Source organism: Rhinatrema bivittatum, chromosome 18 (assembly GCF_901001135.1).
Source record: "Rhinatrema bivittatum chromosome 18, aRhiBiv1.1, whole genome shotgun sequence".
Taxonomy (NCBI): Eukaryota; Metazoa; Chordata; class Amphibia; order Gymnophiona; family Rhinatrematidae; genus Rhinatrema; species Rhinatrema bivittatum.
The window spans coordinates 39,961,171-39,977,822 of NC_042632.1; positions in this window are offsets into that span (position 1 = coordinate 39,961,171).

Genomic DNA, 16,652 nt, shown 5'->3' on the forward strand with positions numbered 1-16,652 from the left:
AAGATGACAAATGTATGCTCGTCTTTTAAAATAGCAACTTAGGCGCGTAACTGTTGGCTCTGCTCCGGAACACCCTTAGACCACTTTTTTTTTCCACTCGAATATGTGCATGTGAAAATGTAAAGCACATGCATGCTTATGTGTGTATATGCTAATTTTTACATGCATTGGCACAAGCCATGTTTCAAATTTTTTTAAATCTTAGTTTATTTTTTCTCCTACATTTGAGGAGGCTTTGGGTCTCATAGTCAGCCTGAGAAAAATGAATAAATAAGAATATGAAGAGAGCTCTTAAACAGAAACTCAGATATCAGAGCAAAAATTAATACTTTCCCATTCTTACAAAATAAGTCACCATGGCTTCTCCACAGCAATTAGGTAAATCACTTCCTCTTCCATTTATATATTAACACTGAACTTGGAATTCGACAGGTTGGGCATTGCTCGTTATATAATTAATGGAAGTTGGACAATCTTAAATCAGGCTGCAGAAGAAACCATCCATCTACCTGCCCTTAGACTGTCCTAACACATTAGCTGATTTTATGTGCGAAAGTAGAATACTAACTTTGTCTTGCAATAAAGATGACTACATTCATAAAAAGGCCCTTCAGAGTCTACATTTATCAGTGAAAGGTATAATGTGATATATTTATGCGATCATATGATGAATAAATGAAATAAATACTGTGCCCTATAGCAGTATAGAGTACAATAAATTAAAAAAAGAAAAAGAAAAAAAACCCTAAATTGTACTTGATGGAAAGGAAAGGAGGACGATAATAAAAACATTCAAATATGAGGCAGGCTAGAGAAACAAGATGGCCGCCGCGAGGGTGCACCTAATAAATAAATAATAAAAACATTCAAATATGAGGCAGGGTAGAGAACAAGATGGCCACCGCGAGGGTGCACCTAAATGTCTGAGCTCTTACTTGGTCCCTAGATCTTTTTTTTGTGCTGAGTTCTCCTTCATAGTTAAAAGCAAAGGGGGAAGGTGGGGTCTTGCCCATCCCCAGCCCTTCTCAGCACGATGATCAGTTTGCTAGTTCAAACACCTTCAGAGTAGGGTTTGCTTCTATCTGTTGCTTCTGTATTTGGAGGTTTTATTTTTATTTATTTATTTAAACATTTTTTTATATATATCGCCTAAAACAAACATTTTTGTACTAGGCGTTTTACAAAGGAACATAAATCATCATACAAAACAAAATTTAAAACTAAAATAATCAACAAATAACAGTATAGCATACATTTAATTAATCATCCAAAAATAAAAATATTATAAAACAGGTCTATCACTCACCTCAGTGTTGAACTTACTAAAAGCTTCCTGAAACAAATATAACTGTTTACAATATAATTAATATCGGTCATATGTCGCAGTGTGCCTGGAAGAAAATTTCATAATATTGAACTGATAATAGAGAAAGCTAGAATTTTAATCAGGCAACCTTGTTTCAGTGATGGCATCTCCCTGGGTATCCCAAAAGGCTGCATCAAAGGATCTTGTTGCCCAGGTGACTTGTTAACAGCTAGTGTGAGATGAATTGTGATTTGGGAAGAGAATCAAGATACTTGAGGATTCTTCTGAGAATTTGGATTACATCTGGAGGGTTTTGTTTTTTTTTATTTGCTGGGACCTGTTATTTTGTGCTTGGGGATATTTTTCCATCCTGACCAGCTTATGCTGGAACTTAACTCTAGTTATCCTACCCTACAAGGAGAGGATATTTTTGATATGGAAGGTGGTGCAAGAGAAGGGAGAGTGATGAGAAGATTAAAAAAAAAAAAGGTCTAGGAAACCATTGTGTTCATTGGGTTAACATTTTTAATGTTAATTTTGATCTTTGTGATTCTGGCCTGGATCTTCCTATTTCAGTTAAAATAAACTAGCTATTTTGAACACCACTCTGGAGTCTGGACTCTGTCTTTTTTTTCCCAGTGCTCTGGCTGAATGGACACTGGTTTGATTTTTTTCTTTATACCCTTTACTAATTCTGGCTTCCTTGCTCTTATATAGGACACTCATGCACATGGGGTAGATTTAAAAACACTACGCCCGCGCATACTTTTGTTCACGCGACCGGTGCAAACAAAAGTACGCTGGATTTTAATAGATACGCGCGTAGCCGCACATATCTTTTAAAATCCGGGGTCGGTGCGCACAAGGCTGCGCAAAATCGGTAGCCTGCCTCAGTTTCCTCTGAGGCCGCTGCGAAATCGAAGCGGCCTCGGAGGGAACTTTCCTTCCAGCCCCCCGCACTTTCCCCTCCCTTCCCCTACCTAACCCACCCCCCAGCCCTATCTAAACCCCCCCCTACCTTTGTTGGAAAAGTTATGCCTTCCTGACGCAGGCATAACTTGCACGCGCCGGGCTGGCTGCCGGCGCACCATGTTCTGGGCTGGTCCAGAGGCCGTGGCCATGCCCCCGGGCCAGAACCATGCCCGCAGCCCCGCCCTGATGACACGCCTGCCTCGACACCCCCCCAACATGCCCCCCCCCCCGGGAAAGCCCCGGGACTTACGTGCGTCCCGGGGCTTTGCGCGCGCTGGCAGCCTATGCATCATAGGCTCGGCGCGTGCAGGGGAGCTTAGGGCAGGTTTTCGGGGGGTACGCATGTATCTTACGTGCGTACCCCTTTGAAAATCTGCCCCACTGTGGAGATTATTCAGCTGGAGTGTGAGCTTTTGTCTTCAGTAGTGACTGACCGCATCAGGGGCCCAGATTGATAGATTCCCTCCCCTTCTGGACTTGGACCTGGACCCGTAGCCCCTCTGGTTAATGCTAACCACACAAACGGAGGACCCATTGCAATTGTTTTTATATTATGTTTTTCAAATTATGAATTGACATGTTTTATTTATGTGATTTTATACTGGTTGATTTTTATGTCATTTATGGTTTTAATTGTTGATCTCACTTGTTTTTATTTCACACTTACTGTATTATGTGTGTTAATATATATTATTTCTTATTGGGGTGTTATATATGTTTAATTATTATTTCACCTTGGGCAATGTTTGAAATGGTGAATAAAAAGTGGACAACATAAATAAGTACATAAAATTCTAGGCCAGCCTAGATTGCAGCTTCTTCTGTTTGCTTTGAAATACAAAGCAACTACTGGCAGTCTTTCTGCAGTGGAATCATCTTCGCATGGTCGTTCTTAAGCAGATTCAGGAGGGTGTTCTTGCTACTGATATTATCTATTCCTGCAGAAGATGCTGAAGCTGTGTCTCATGTTGATAACTTCCTCTGGTTAGATCTCACCAGATTGGACGTGTCCTCTGCTATGGCCAGAAAGGAGGGGCTGCAGATGCTGGAGCCAGTAGGAAGAGGATTTTCCTCCACTGGCACTGGTGGATAGCATATGGAGACTGCTTCTGAGATGGAAGCAAACCCAGAGGGTCTGGGAACAAATAAAGGGGGTCGATTCTAAAAGGGATGCGCCCATTTTATAACATGCGTGCAAATTTTTCGTGGGGGTCTTATCTCACTATGTAAAGTTCACAGGCAATGGTCATCAAATTGCTTTAGACTTCTTTGAAAACAATGGAGGAGAGACGCTGTTAATAAAGGGAGAGGAAAAGGAAGTGACGTTACAAACAAGAACTTTCTCGAAAGTCTCAAAATGAAATCACAAAATTGAACACCACTCTGACTGTTCATTCAAATTATTAGGGACCACCTTCCATAATGAAAAGATCCAAAATTTAATCTCCACCCGTTCTGGTCAAAGGAACTTCTTCCAGCGCAGTCCACCTAAGTTTTTAAAACAAGTGTTGCTCCTGTACACAGTGTGCCACTACAGGGTCTGTGAGTTTTAAAGTGTTTAAAAAACGTTTGTGTTTTGGATACGCTCTCTAACGGGATGGACAGTTATTTTGAAGAGCTCTACCTCATTCAATCATATGGTATACATACCTCAGTGCCCGTGCAATCTCACCTACAGAAGTGAACAAAGAGAACTATTTGGACAGGTCTTATTGAACACAAAAGTAGTTTAAACTCTTTAAAACCCATGGACCCTATAGTAGCACAGGTGATGTAGGCAAATTTAACAGCCACAGAGTTAAACATTTATTATTGATCTCCTAATTATTTAAACATTTATTACTGATTCAGGGAAGCTGGTAAAATATTTGGGCAAATTTACCTAATTATATTTACACGGATATTCAGACACACTTCTTCAACTAATTGTATGGCTGAATATTCAACTAAATCTACCCACTTAAAACCTGAGTGGGTAGGTTTGGGCTGTCATTTTTGCAGCTGGGATTACCAGGCAAAATTTTAGTCAGTTAGCAGCACTGACTAGAGATATGCAACCCCCCCCCCCCCCCCCCAAATTTTGGTTTGATTCATTTTTCTCATACCAGGGTTTGTTTGGGTTTTTTTTGAGGGGGGGGGGTTGTTTTTATTTGATTCATTTAGTGTGTGTGTGTGGGGGGGTTGGTTTGGTTTGTTTGCAAAACTGAAAAAAACAATCAGCAAGAAAAAAAATCTCCAACACAAAAAAAGAAACTGGACTGATAAAAAAAAATAAAAATAAAAACCTTCTAGTGGCCCTAGCTGGCCTTTCAAAACCAAAATACTTCCTGAGCCCAGTATTGAGGCCTAGGCCTGAGCTGGGTCCACTGCCGAGGCTTAGACTCTGGCCAGGCCTGGTGCTAAGCCTAAGCTAGGGCTTGGCCTGGAGTCGAGGCCTAGGCCCATTGCCAAGGCCTAAGCTTGGACTGGGCCTGGTGCCGAAACTTGGGATTGACCCTGAACTGAGGCCTAGATCAGGGCCAGGGCCAGGCCCAGCAGCAAAACCTGATACCAAGGCCTAAGTCTGGTACCGAGGCCTAGGACTGGTGCTGAGGGACATTTCTACAGGAAATTTCTATGGCTGTACATCAAAATGGCATCAGCCATACTGGTGGAAGGCACTGAAGTAATGTTACTTTAGTGCCATCCTCTGGGCAAACAGCAGCATTTTAAAACACTGGAAACCAGGCAGGAGTAACTGGGCATCACTCCTGCCCTTTTCCAAGTTGGATGTGGGTAAGTGGGGTCCAGAGTGGAAGGTCCCCTGGTCCTGGAAATTTTTACACAGGGGAACAGCCCCAGGTCAGGCTCAGGCCTAGGCCTCTGCACCAGACATGGCTCAAATCTAGGTCTCGGCGCTAGGCCTGGTTCAGGACTTGGTCTTGGCATCAGATCAGGCTCAGGTCTAGGCACCTGGCCCAGGCAGGTTTTGGCTCATAAAAGCCCAGCCAGTTGCTGATGGCCTGGTTGTTTTTTTAAATGCCATAAATAAAAAAAATATCTTAACATTTTATGGAGTTTTGTAGGAGGCTAGGAAATGTATGATGAAAGTGGCAATGGAACTTTATAGGATTTCCTAAAGTGTATCTTACCAGAGACTTAACAGACCCTGAAGGTACGAGGTCAGAGAGAATAGGAGTATGTAATAATTTCTGAAATTACCCAGTAGGAGGTGGCTTGCAGGAAGTGTGCTTTCACAAAACCCCTGAGCTGGCTTTGACTCATGTTCTGTTTGTCTGTTCTTCCATCCTGGGAAGGCGGCTGAGGCTCCAGGTGGGAGCCCTCAGTCTTTCCAGATTTCTTGGGGCCCAAGAAGGATCCTGAGAACTTAAAGAGGTGTGAAGAGTCTTGTTCATGCAGTTTTCACAGCCTCTACACAGGTTCCATGAACAGAGAATTAACCAGGAAGCCCACCATTACAATATCAGGAATTTGTTTTTTCATGGAGAGGGCGGTGGTTGCCTGAAATGCCCTCCCAGAGGAGGTGATAGAGGCAAAAATGGTAGCAATTCAAAAAAGTTAAAACAGAGGATCCCTAGTGGCAAGAGGATGGAAATGAAGCATTGAGGTGAACTGCAGGGAGCAGCAGTTATAGCCCAGAATAGCAGTAATATGACTGTATCGCACATCCTAGAAGGCATAGGATGGACCTGGAGGGAGTGACAAATCCCAAAACAGCAGTAATACGATTCCATCAATTTTTCAAGAAAATATTTAGGAAATCTGCATGGAGTGGCAGTTACAACCTTATAAGGCAGTGGTCGTACTTTGAAATGTTGAATGAGAGACATGGGATGTTGAGTTACATGGGAATTTGTATATGCATCTACCCAACATAGACAGATTGCTGCTGGGAAGACTGGATGGGCCATACTGGTCTTTATCTACCATTATTTACTATCAATACAGCAAAGGCTGTATAGCTAGTCACTTTTAAACATAAAGTTTAAAGTTAGTGGGTTGTTGCAGAGAACAAATGGGATCAACTGGTTTAATTCCTGCTTCCTTCCCCCAAAGTTTTGAGCAATACTGTACTCTGCCACCCTAAGTCAATGTTCAGCCTGCTCAACATGTCAAACCAGCATAATACAGTTCTTGACTATACCAAGGTTTGACCACATTTACATATCATTAGTTTTGGAGGGCTGTAGAGCTGAAGCTAAATGCATAATGAGTCATCAGTTGGAACGCATGGCAAAGCATCAGGAAGTTACATTCCGAAATCATACGGTCCATTTAAACAATGAATATTGTTTAAAGATCAGCTCTTTAGCCTGCTTGCACTCCTAGTTCTGTGAACATTAGGGGTATGCAGGCCACAAGTTTTCTTTTGTTTGTTTCATTTTGGGGTGGGGGTGGGGGGTTATAGACATGTTTTGTTTGGTGGGAGGTTTTCTTTTTTTTTCATTTCGGGAAATAGTGTGCACTATTTATAAATAGTATGTGCTATTTCCCAAATGAAAAACCTGAAAATTCTTGGGGTTTTTTTTTTTTTTGAGGCACCAGAGATTCGTTTCAAGTCAAATGAACCAAACTGTAATCTGACGTTTTCAGTTCAGATTCCTTATTCATTTCAAATGAACGCACATTCCTAGTGTGTGCACCCCTTGTCTTTGCCAAGTTACCTCCCTATTTGAAAGGGAGCAAGTCCAGTGTAAAACAAGTCCTGTGTAAAATAATCTAAATTTTAAGGAAATCTTCCTTCTTCATGAGGAGCCAAGGTCAAAGTGGGATATTTTGCTCATAGTTTTTCTGCCCTTAATTACTCAGTCAAATTCATTATATTCAGTCAGTAATCACCGAGGGTCTCGACCTTTACGGTCTGGGGAAACAAATGAACATGGGGTCATTTGCTGGTGCAATAAGCCTATATATATATATATATATATATATATATATATATATATATATATATATATATATATATATATAAGCCATGGGGTCATTTGCTTAACCAATAAACCTACATACTGTTAACACAAGTCCATCATTGCTCTCTACTTCAACGGCAAGGGGTTACAGGGAATTGGATTCAAACAGTAACCCTGACTTTTAAGGTTTGGGAAACTGATAAGCATGGGGGTAACCGGCATGGTGCAGCAGATGCTACCATAAGCTTGTTGGGCAGACTGGATGGAACGTTTGATCCTTTTCTGCCATCATTTCTATGTTTCTATATGGGACCTGCCTTAGGAAAGCTTCTGGAAGAAAGGTATAGTCCTGACATACCGGTCTGTCAGTATCATGATGAATTCGTCACATGGAAGATGTACTTTAAAAAAAATAATTATAAATCAGTATCTGGTGACAAGTCATAAGGCCCTTGTTTTGCCAAAATGGGTCTGTTCTATGATTTACAAGTCAACCCCTGCTCATTTTATTGGCTAAAAATCACTTTGCTTATATATTCCATTACCACTTAGCAAATTTGGCATTGGGACAGTTTCAAAAACTGTTATCAGCAGACGATGTCTTCTTATTGTCCAGTGATGTCAGCTCCTGAGAGGGCCACCATGATCCTTTAATAGTCTTTATCTGCCGTCATGTTCTAGGTTGTATTCCAAAGCAATTACGTTTTGTTTTTCCAAGGGCCCATTCTGAAAACAACTGAACCATTTTCATAGAAGATAAATGTTTTTGTATTTGTCATTTGAGTTTTTAAAACCAGGTCTATTTGTTGATCATTTTGCTGGCATTAGGAACTGTGCACTAATGTACCCAGAAGAGCAGTGAACCATTGGCAATTGCCAGACCATCTAATCAAGTTTGGCAACTATTCCTTTTACCTCGTATTGGAGTATTGGTATTATTACATATTTTTGTTGACCGGAAACTTTTTTTCCCCAAATAGAAACTTCTTTTTTTTTTTTTTTTCAACAAGCATGCAGAACCACAGATAAAACTAAAGAATAAAAAGAAATATCCACCGAAACTGCTGAAATGATTCAATATATTTACTTTAATGTGGTTTTCCATGCTATGCGTTGCTCCCAAGTCCTATAGTTATGTCGTCAGTTATGTGTCTGTGGCAAGCAGAAGCAAAATTATTTCTTTCTTGTTATATGGAATCCGCTTCGTTGACCTTGGCTCCTGTTGCGCTAGAACTGCACATTGGTTTCTCTGATACAAAAGAAAAAGACTCCAAGGAAAAATCTTGTTTTATAGTCATTGTCAACCAAGATGGTTTAATGTTAATTTCCTACAAGCTGCTCGACTGTCACTTCCTCTCATCTTCCATATTTACTGCACTGCCAAAATAGGTATTTATTTGTTGGCATTTTTATGAAATTAGACTACCATAAATCTCTCCCCATTTATTTGTATTTTTCCTTCATGCCCAGGTACACGCAGGCCCCAAATCAAGTTGATGTGCATATAAAGTGTGTGGCCCAGTGCTCAAGAGGCGGGGCTGGAATAGATAAAATAAAACACCTAAAATAGGCCTAGCATAATCTTCATGAGCAGGGCGAGAGAAAGAGAGAGAGAGAGCTTTAGGCTCACTACAGCCTTCCAAGCCTGTCCTGATGACCCCCACAGTCGGTCAAATTTTCAGCCCAAACACAATAAATATGCATTAGATATATTTGCATGCAGTGGGGACTTTTTATCTCATACATATTCATTAAGGATATACTGAAACCTGTCTGGTTATTGGGTTTTCATAGGTAAGTCTTCCTGACTAAATAAACAAGAAAATCCTACCGGCTTTAGCCTGGTTGCTATATCCTTAGCCCGTTATTTGTGCTTATAAGAGTCTTGGGAATTTATTTTTTCCCTTACTGGTATCATGATAAAGCCGAATCCTCTTCTCTTCATTTGTTAAGTCTTCAATCTGAAACATTTCAAAGACGCCAATGAACTAGAGAGTCCACAAGATTATGTTTTTTTTATTCCTTATCATATATAATGTATATCTCAGACCCCTGAAGACTATTCGCTTCCACAAAAGTCTTTACTATTTACTAGGAAATTTGTCTTGCACTGTAAATACATTTGATGATGCAGAGAGGGATATCAAAATGCAAGAAGATAAGAGCCCTTCTCAACAATCATCACCAGTAATAAGCTATTAAATTAGAATTTATAGGACTACAACCACCCTTGGTATACAACTTGGCAAGAATTCCAAAGCTATAATAACTCTGCTTCATAACCTCTGTTAAACAACGCGTAGCATTTATTTTTATCATAATCTTTATTTAAAAAGGATCACTGATAACCCACAGGGCAATGCCATCTGTCACTTGAACTCAAAGATGGCTGGGAAGACTTTGGCTGCAAAGCCTGTTTGCTTCTGTATATAGTGTAGGTGCCAGTTTTTAGGGGGTGCAGTGGGTGTTTGAGCAGACCCAGTATTGACCAAATTCCTTCATTGTGTCCAGGGAGGAATAATTTGTGTTGAGTCTTGCACCCCCCAATCATCTTGAAAAGTTGGCTCCTCTTTTCAGGGTGCTTTTGTACCAGTATTTTTTATTGACACACAGCCCTAAGTCCTTAGCTGAGCTATTGCTTTTTCTGGGGACAATAACACCATTATTACTGTGACCTGCAGCAGTGAGAACCCAGTAACAAATGTCAAAGTGAGTCTGTGCAGCTCCATGCAACAGAGATGGAAAATCTTGTTGAAACTACACAGCTAAAAGCATGTCCTACTGCTGAAGAAATTTTTTTGCATCATATTTATGGGATTCGGGAGACACTTCACAGAGGAGCCCCTTCATTCACATATTTTACAAATCCTGATTTCCTTGTACTGGCTGTAATAGACTGCACTGAACTAGAGATGGTCCAGTAGTCTGGCATTCTGAGCCCCAGTTTAAGGACATTTTTGAGGGTGCATAGATACAACTAGAAGATTTGTCTGCAGTGGTATTTTTCCAGATAGATCTCTTATGAAATCTGGCTTTATAACATTCATCTCCTGCAGCTTCCCCTTTGGTTATAATCCAATTAGGCCTGATTTACAGAAATAAAGGCCAATACCTAGGTTATGTGCTTTTAACTAAGAGTTGTTCTATTAGCAAGGGGGAACTGCAGAGATGTGGTCTGTGTATCATCCCGAGGTCTCTCTCCTGCTTAGTTCACATCAGTATCTTACTCCATCACATACTGCATCCTCAGATTTTGGCACCCTAAATGTATGGCTGCATATTTTGCATTAAAGCCTAGCTGCCAAGCACCGAGCCACGCCTTCAGCTTTCTTGGATCTCTCCTCATTCTTCTATCTACTTCCATAGGAGTGTTCATTCTGTTACAGACCTTAATGATGTCTGCAAAAAATAAAAAAAAATTCCAAAATATTCCTACTAGCCCTTCTACAATATCATGCAGGAAGATTTTGAAGAGGAGCTCAGGAGCAATTCTCGAGGCACACTGCTCATCAACTTTCTATCTTCAGAGTGAACTCTTGTTTATCGCCACGCTCTGATTTTTATCCTTCACCCTGTTTCTAAATTCAGTCCACCTTCTTGGATCCCACCCCTGCACTACTCAGTTTGTTTATGAGCTTCCTGGATGGGACAGTATCAAAAGCCTTCCTGTCATTCATTTAAACTGCATCCAGCGCATGCTCTCAAATTCATTCACAGCAGGATGAGAGTATTAAGATTCATGGCTCGCAGGTTGGCCCCACAAGCTGCTTGCACTTATCCCCGACGCCGGCAGGACCGTGTAAGCCCCAGCTTGTCTGACAGCTGCAATGCCACTCTCTGCCGCCATGGTCTGGCTCCTTCTCTGCAGCTTCCTTAGGTGTGTGGCGGTTCTTAAAGGGCCCGTGGCAGGAAAATTCCCATGGTGCCCTTGGATGACATTGGCAGCCCCGCCCTATATAAGCACTTCTCGGACCTTCCTGCTTTGCCTCTGCAACGAGACTCCTGCCATTGCAGTGTAGATTGCCTTGAGTTCCTGGGTCCTGTGTCCTGCATTCCTGATTCTTCATCCTGCCTTGCCTTGTCCAGTCTTGCTTCATCCAACCTTCCCTCAGCCTATCTTCCTTGTCCTGCCTACCTTGTCCTTCCATCTCTTCTAATATCTTCAGAGTGTATTCATCTACCCCTGGCCTGATTCTCCAGGTCGTCTTGCTTGGAGCTGACCGTGACTGCCTACCACCTGCACCTGACCATGATGTCTGCTGCCTAGACCTGACCATCCTTGTTAGCCATTTTCCACAACCTTGGCCTGTCTCCAACTCCATTTGCCTTCTGCCTGCCCTGACCCCGGCATGCCATTGGACACATCCCTAGGGACTCACCTAAGTCCTACCTGCTGCCAAAATCCAAGGGCACAGCCGGCAGGGAAGGCAGCTGGTATAGGTGAAACTCCCTGCTACAGGGTGCGTTTGGCAGCTGCCGGTGTAAGTCTCGTAGGTTCGCCTACGAAGCTGTGTCAGCTACACCGCAGGATAAAGTGCTCACATCCACGCTACCCTTCACAGCAGCAAGCATGTCTTTTGCCCAATTCCAGATTTTGGTGATGTCAGGAAAACAATTCTGAATCATAAGAAAGGGATAATGAGGCACACACACATTGCAATAAAGCTAATAATGTAGTAAAAACAGCCTAAACGTGATTTGCCATTTTTTTTTTTAGTTTTGCAGGGCCTTGCAGCTGCGATCTCTAACATAGTATTTAATTATTTTTATAAACCAAACTCTTGGCTGCCAATTTATAGATCCCTATAAACATAGAATTTTTTTTTTTTTTTTTTTTGAAGAATGGGAAAGATCTTGAGGTGGGAACACAGCTGATGTATTGCAAATCATCCTGGGCACAATTTTCAGGATCTTGACTAGGTGCAAAGTGTAAGCAGCAGGACTTCTGCAACTCATGTACCCCCTTCCTTCTCTCCAGCCTCGAGGCCAACGTAATTCCTCCCAACACCAAGGAAGGCCCCCAAATAGAAACGCAGCAGAGGCCGCCTCTGATGCTGCCACTGTTGCTGACGCCGGCAAAGATCCTAGAGTGGAAGCACGGCAGGACACCGTGATCAGCCTGCCTTCGACGCCGCTGCCTCCCTGGGCCCCCCTAAGGTGCGCACGTGTCCGACCTTGCTCCTCTTAAAGGGCCCATGGTGGGAAAAGGCCAGTGGTACCTGATGATATCACTAGCACTAGTAAAAGGCCACTTCTTCAGCTCATCCTTGCCTCTTCAATAGATCGACTACCCTTGGTAGAGCAGGTTGCCTCAGCATGTTCCTTGTCTTCATTCCTGTGTTCCTGGTCATTGTCTTGGCAGCCCCTGGTCTTCTCTTCTGAGTTCTTCATCTTCGTACTGTAGTCAGTTTTCAATTCTTCATCTTTGTCCTTTGGTCAGTCTTCAGTTCTTCAGTGTCTGCGCCTGCTCACCTGTGCTGTTCTGCATGCCTATCTACCCCATCTTTCCTTGGACAGATCTCTGGTTTTGACTCTGGCCTGCTTGACACTTGACTACCACTGAACTCCACCTGCCACTGACCACTGCCTGACTCTTAACCATGCATGAACACTGCCTGCCTTGACCATTGCCTGTCTCCAACTATGCCTGCATCTAGCCTGTCCCAGACACTGCCTGTAACTCGCCCATCTCTATGGACTTCCGCCTTGTCAACAAAGGCCCCCTGCCTGCCCTGGCTCCCGAAGGCTCAACCTAAGGGAACAAGGGCTGGTATAGGTGAAGCTCCAGTTGTGCCTTTGCCAGAGCCAGCTCTGCCAGGCTCCTCCCTGCCAGGCTCCTCCCTGGACCGAAGCGGAGTTGCATCAACTCCGCTTCAGTCCAAGGGGTCCATGCCCGCAACAGACAATTTTCAAAGTAAATAAAATTCACGCATGGCGATTCTTCGAAAATTTGCTTACTCGCTACATGGACACAAAAGTCCCTGCAGACTCTGCACATTTCGATTGTGTGTGGGGGTGGAAGAAGAGGGGAAAAGGTACATGTGCCAATTTAAATCTGCAGTTTCGTGCATGTGTTTTCACTCCCCTGACCTGGACATGTCTGTGGGATGAAACCCCATTCAAAGCAGTGAAAATAAGTCTTGTTGTGAACTTGTGCACTTTTAGCCTCTCTGAAAGGAACAATTTTCCTCCATATAGAGGGTCATTTTACCCACGTAAATGGCGTTGTCTGGAGGAGGGACATAACTTAATCTTGTTTCTTGTTTTAAATATGTGAATTCAGGGAGAATGTGAAACAGGGACAGAGGAATCTATTATTGCAGAGGAAGGAGGGTGAAGCCAGAGGTCAGACGAGATCTGAGGTTTCGAAGCAGATGGGCTTGGCGTGGGGTCAGATGACTTTGGGACAGACTCAGCGAGTTCTCTGACCTGCAGAATCTGCACCGAAGTTTCAAGGGGGAAAGATCGTGCACGCTTTCCACTTTGAAACCCTCCCACCAGTATAAAGTATTGACGGGCATCTGTGCCTGCCTTTTTGTGAGTTGTGTGTGTGTGTGTGTGGGGGTAAGATTTTCTATGGAGAACAACACACGTGGACTTGGAAATACAAATCCAAAACATGTTGCCCTGGGAACAGTATTGAAGGTGGGCAGTTTCTAGATGGACAGTTTATGCACATAAATCACTACTGACCCACATAACTACTTTGAAAATTGTCTTCCCGGAGCTGTCTTATTCTGTTTCTTTACAAATCATGGGGAGAAAAGATCCCTACACATCCTGTAAGTGTCTATAGGAACATACGCCCAGAAGCTAATCCATTTATTTCTTTACTGAAAATAAGACTTATAATAAACTCATAGTGCTGAAAATATTCAATGGCAGACAAATCCAGAGGTGTTTTACTCAGAGCAATACACTATATCACAATTACATATTGGGTTTTGTTTTTTTATATACAGAAATATTCCCAAATGCTTTCTAACAGCAATAAGCCAATTAATATATCACAATATCGCTAGAGGAGAAAAATGCCAAGATGCACAGAAGAATTGCGAAGGTAAGAAATTGTTAGGCTTGTCTTAAAATTTGCTTCAGGAAATAAGGGAGTGTTATAGAGGTGAATGATGAGAAGGAAAGAAAAAGAAGATTGATATGTAGCTATAAACTAAAAAAAAAAAAAAATGAAGGTAATGCAGCTACACCAGAGCGAGAGAGAGAGAGAGGGAATTTCCTGATCATGGAGGCAGACAAAAATGTTTTGTCACAAGATTGGGACCCAAAGAAGCAGGGGAGGAAGGAACATGAAAGAGGAAGAAAATTATTCTTAGACTAAGAAGAGTCCAAGGAAATAATCCAGGAAGGGTGTAACTTTTTTTTTTTTTTTTACATAAGAACATAAGAAAATGCCATTCTGGGTCAGACCAAGGGTCCATCAAGCCCAGCATCCTGTTTCCAACAGTGGCCAATCCAGGCCATAAGAACCTGGCAAGTACCCAGAAACTAAGTCTATTCCATGTAACCATTGCTAATGGCAGTGGCTATTCTCTAAGTGAACTTAATAGCAGATAATGGACTTCTCCTCCAAGAAATTATCCAATCCTTTTTTAAACACAGCTATACTAACTGCACTAACCACTTTCTCTGGCAACAAATTCCAGAGTTTAATTGTGCGTTGAGTGAAAAAGAACTTTCTCTGATTAGTTTTAAATGTGCCCCATGCTAACTTCATGGAGTGTCCCCTAGTCTTTCTACTATCCGAAAGAGTAAATAACCTTTCCTTTCCACTTTCTCTTTATTGATCATCAAATATATGTTACAAACCACAAACTTGTAAGGAATTACTTTGCACAAATAAGACATGATACAGATATTCAGATGTGTGTGTAACTATCATGCTAATTCCACAAATCCTCTGCTTTAAAATTGTTTACACTCTCTATTGTAAAGCTGCAAATGGACTTTTGCTCATCTGCTGCTATTCCAATGGACTGTTAACTGCTTTGAGTGAATTCTGTACTAAAAAAAAAAAAAAAAAAGCTGGGTAACAAATCAAAGTGAATAAAGAATAAGGGACCTAATTCTTAAAATATAGAAAAATTCAAGGAAGAAAATAAAAAGCAATACAGCAGTCTGATATCAACTAATCAAGACTTATTACTGAGAAAAGCAGTGAGTTGAGAAGGAATAATAAAAAAATATATATCTTACCCATTGAAACTTAACCAATCCTTTACAAGGATATCGTAAACACCCCCTCCCTCAACTGCAGCACCCTTAGTTTTGACTGAAGAAACTGCTTCCTTCTCTTCTAAGTTTCTTTAAAGACATCAGGAAAAATATAAACTCTGCAATTCATAAACATTACGTCCTTAACATTAAGAAAACATCCTCTACATCCAATCTCTATCAGGATCCGGTGCTTACTACCTTCAATCACTAAGGGGGTCATTTTCCAACGATATCTAAATTGGGGTGGAGTCGGGGCAGAGTCCGCCACGGAAGGGGGAGGAGTTGGTGCGGCCTCGGGGCAGACTCCGCGACGACTTCGCTGACGGCGAAAAGGTAGGACATCTTATCGCTGCCAGCAGCACGCCCAATAGCACCGCCTTTCACGGTGGCGCTATTGGGTGCGAAAGCCGGCAGCAATCGCACCGCAGAGGTGCGACCGCTGCCGGCTTTCGCAGGCCCAGCCCCCGCTTCGCTTCCCCGCCCCCCCATTACCGCTGGATTTTCTAAGGTCTGCGACCTTAGAAAATCCAGGCCTAAGCCTGATACTTTAGATGCAACTCCATCATTGCTCTCTGCTTCCACGGAAAGGGTTAGGGGAAATTGGATTCAAACAGCATCCGAGGGTCCTGACTTTTATGGTCTGGGAAACTGATAAGCATGGGAGTAACCTGCACAGTGCAGCAGATACTGGCATAAGGTTACTGGGCAGACTGTGTGGATCATTTGGTCCTTTTCTGCCGTCGTTTCTGTGTTTCAATTTACTGTGAATAGCTACTGAGTCTTTAATAAATGCTTCTTCCTTAGACTGTCTGAGTCTTAATGTCCACTGCATCCAGACAGTGTTTAATATTAGCACATTTTGTTTGTTGAACCTCAAAATTCTTCAGTGACTGAAAGTTTGACTGAAAGCCCTTGAATTTGAGCAGAACTTGTTGCATCCTGGAAAAGCTCTCCTATAACGACTCAAAGTTAAAATGCTCAGGTTTAGGAAGGCTCCCAATGCAGAAACACTCAAAGCTTCACTCTTCCTGATGTCATCCGCTGCTTTACTGCTGATTCTTTTATAGGTTCTATTGAAATTCTTGACGTCAAATCATCTCCATTCCCCATAACAGTCATAGCCTATTCGTCCTAGATTTTGGAACCTCACCACCACTCTAGGGTTCCTACTTCCTCTGAGATGCCGGCTATTGGAGGAAGTGCTCACTTCATCCATTCACACTGTCCCCATT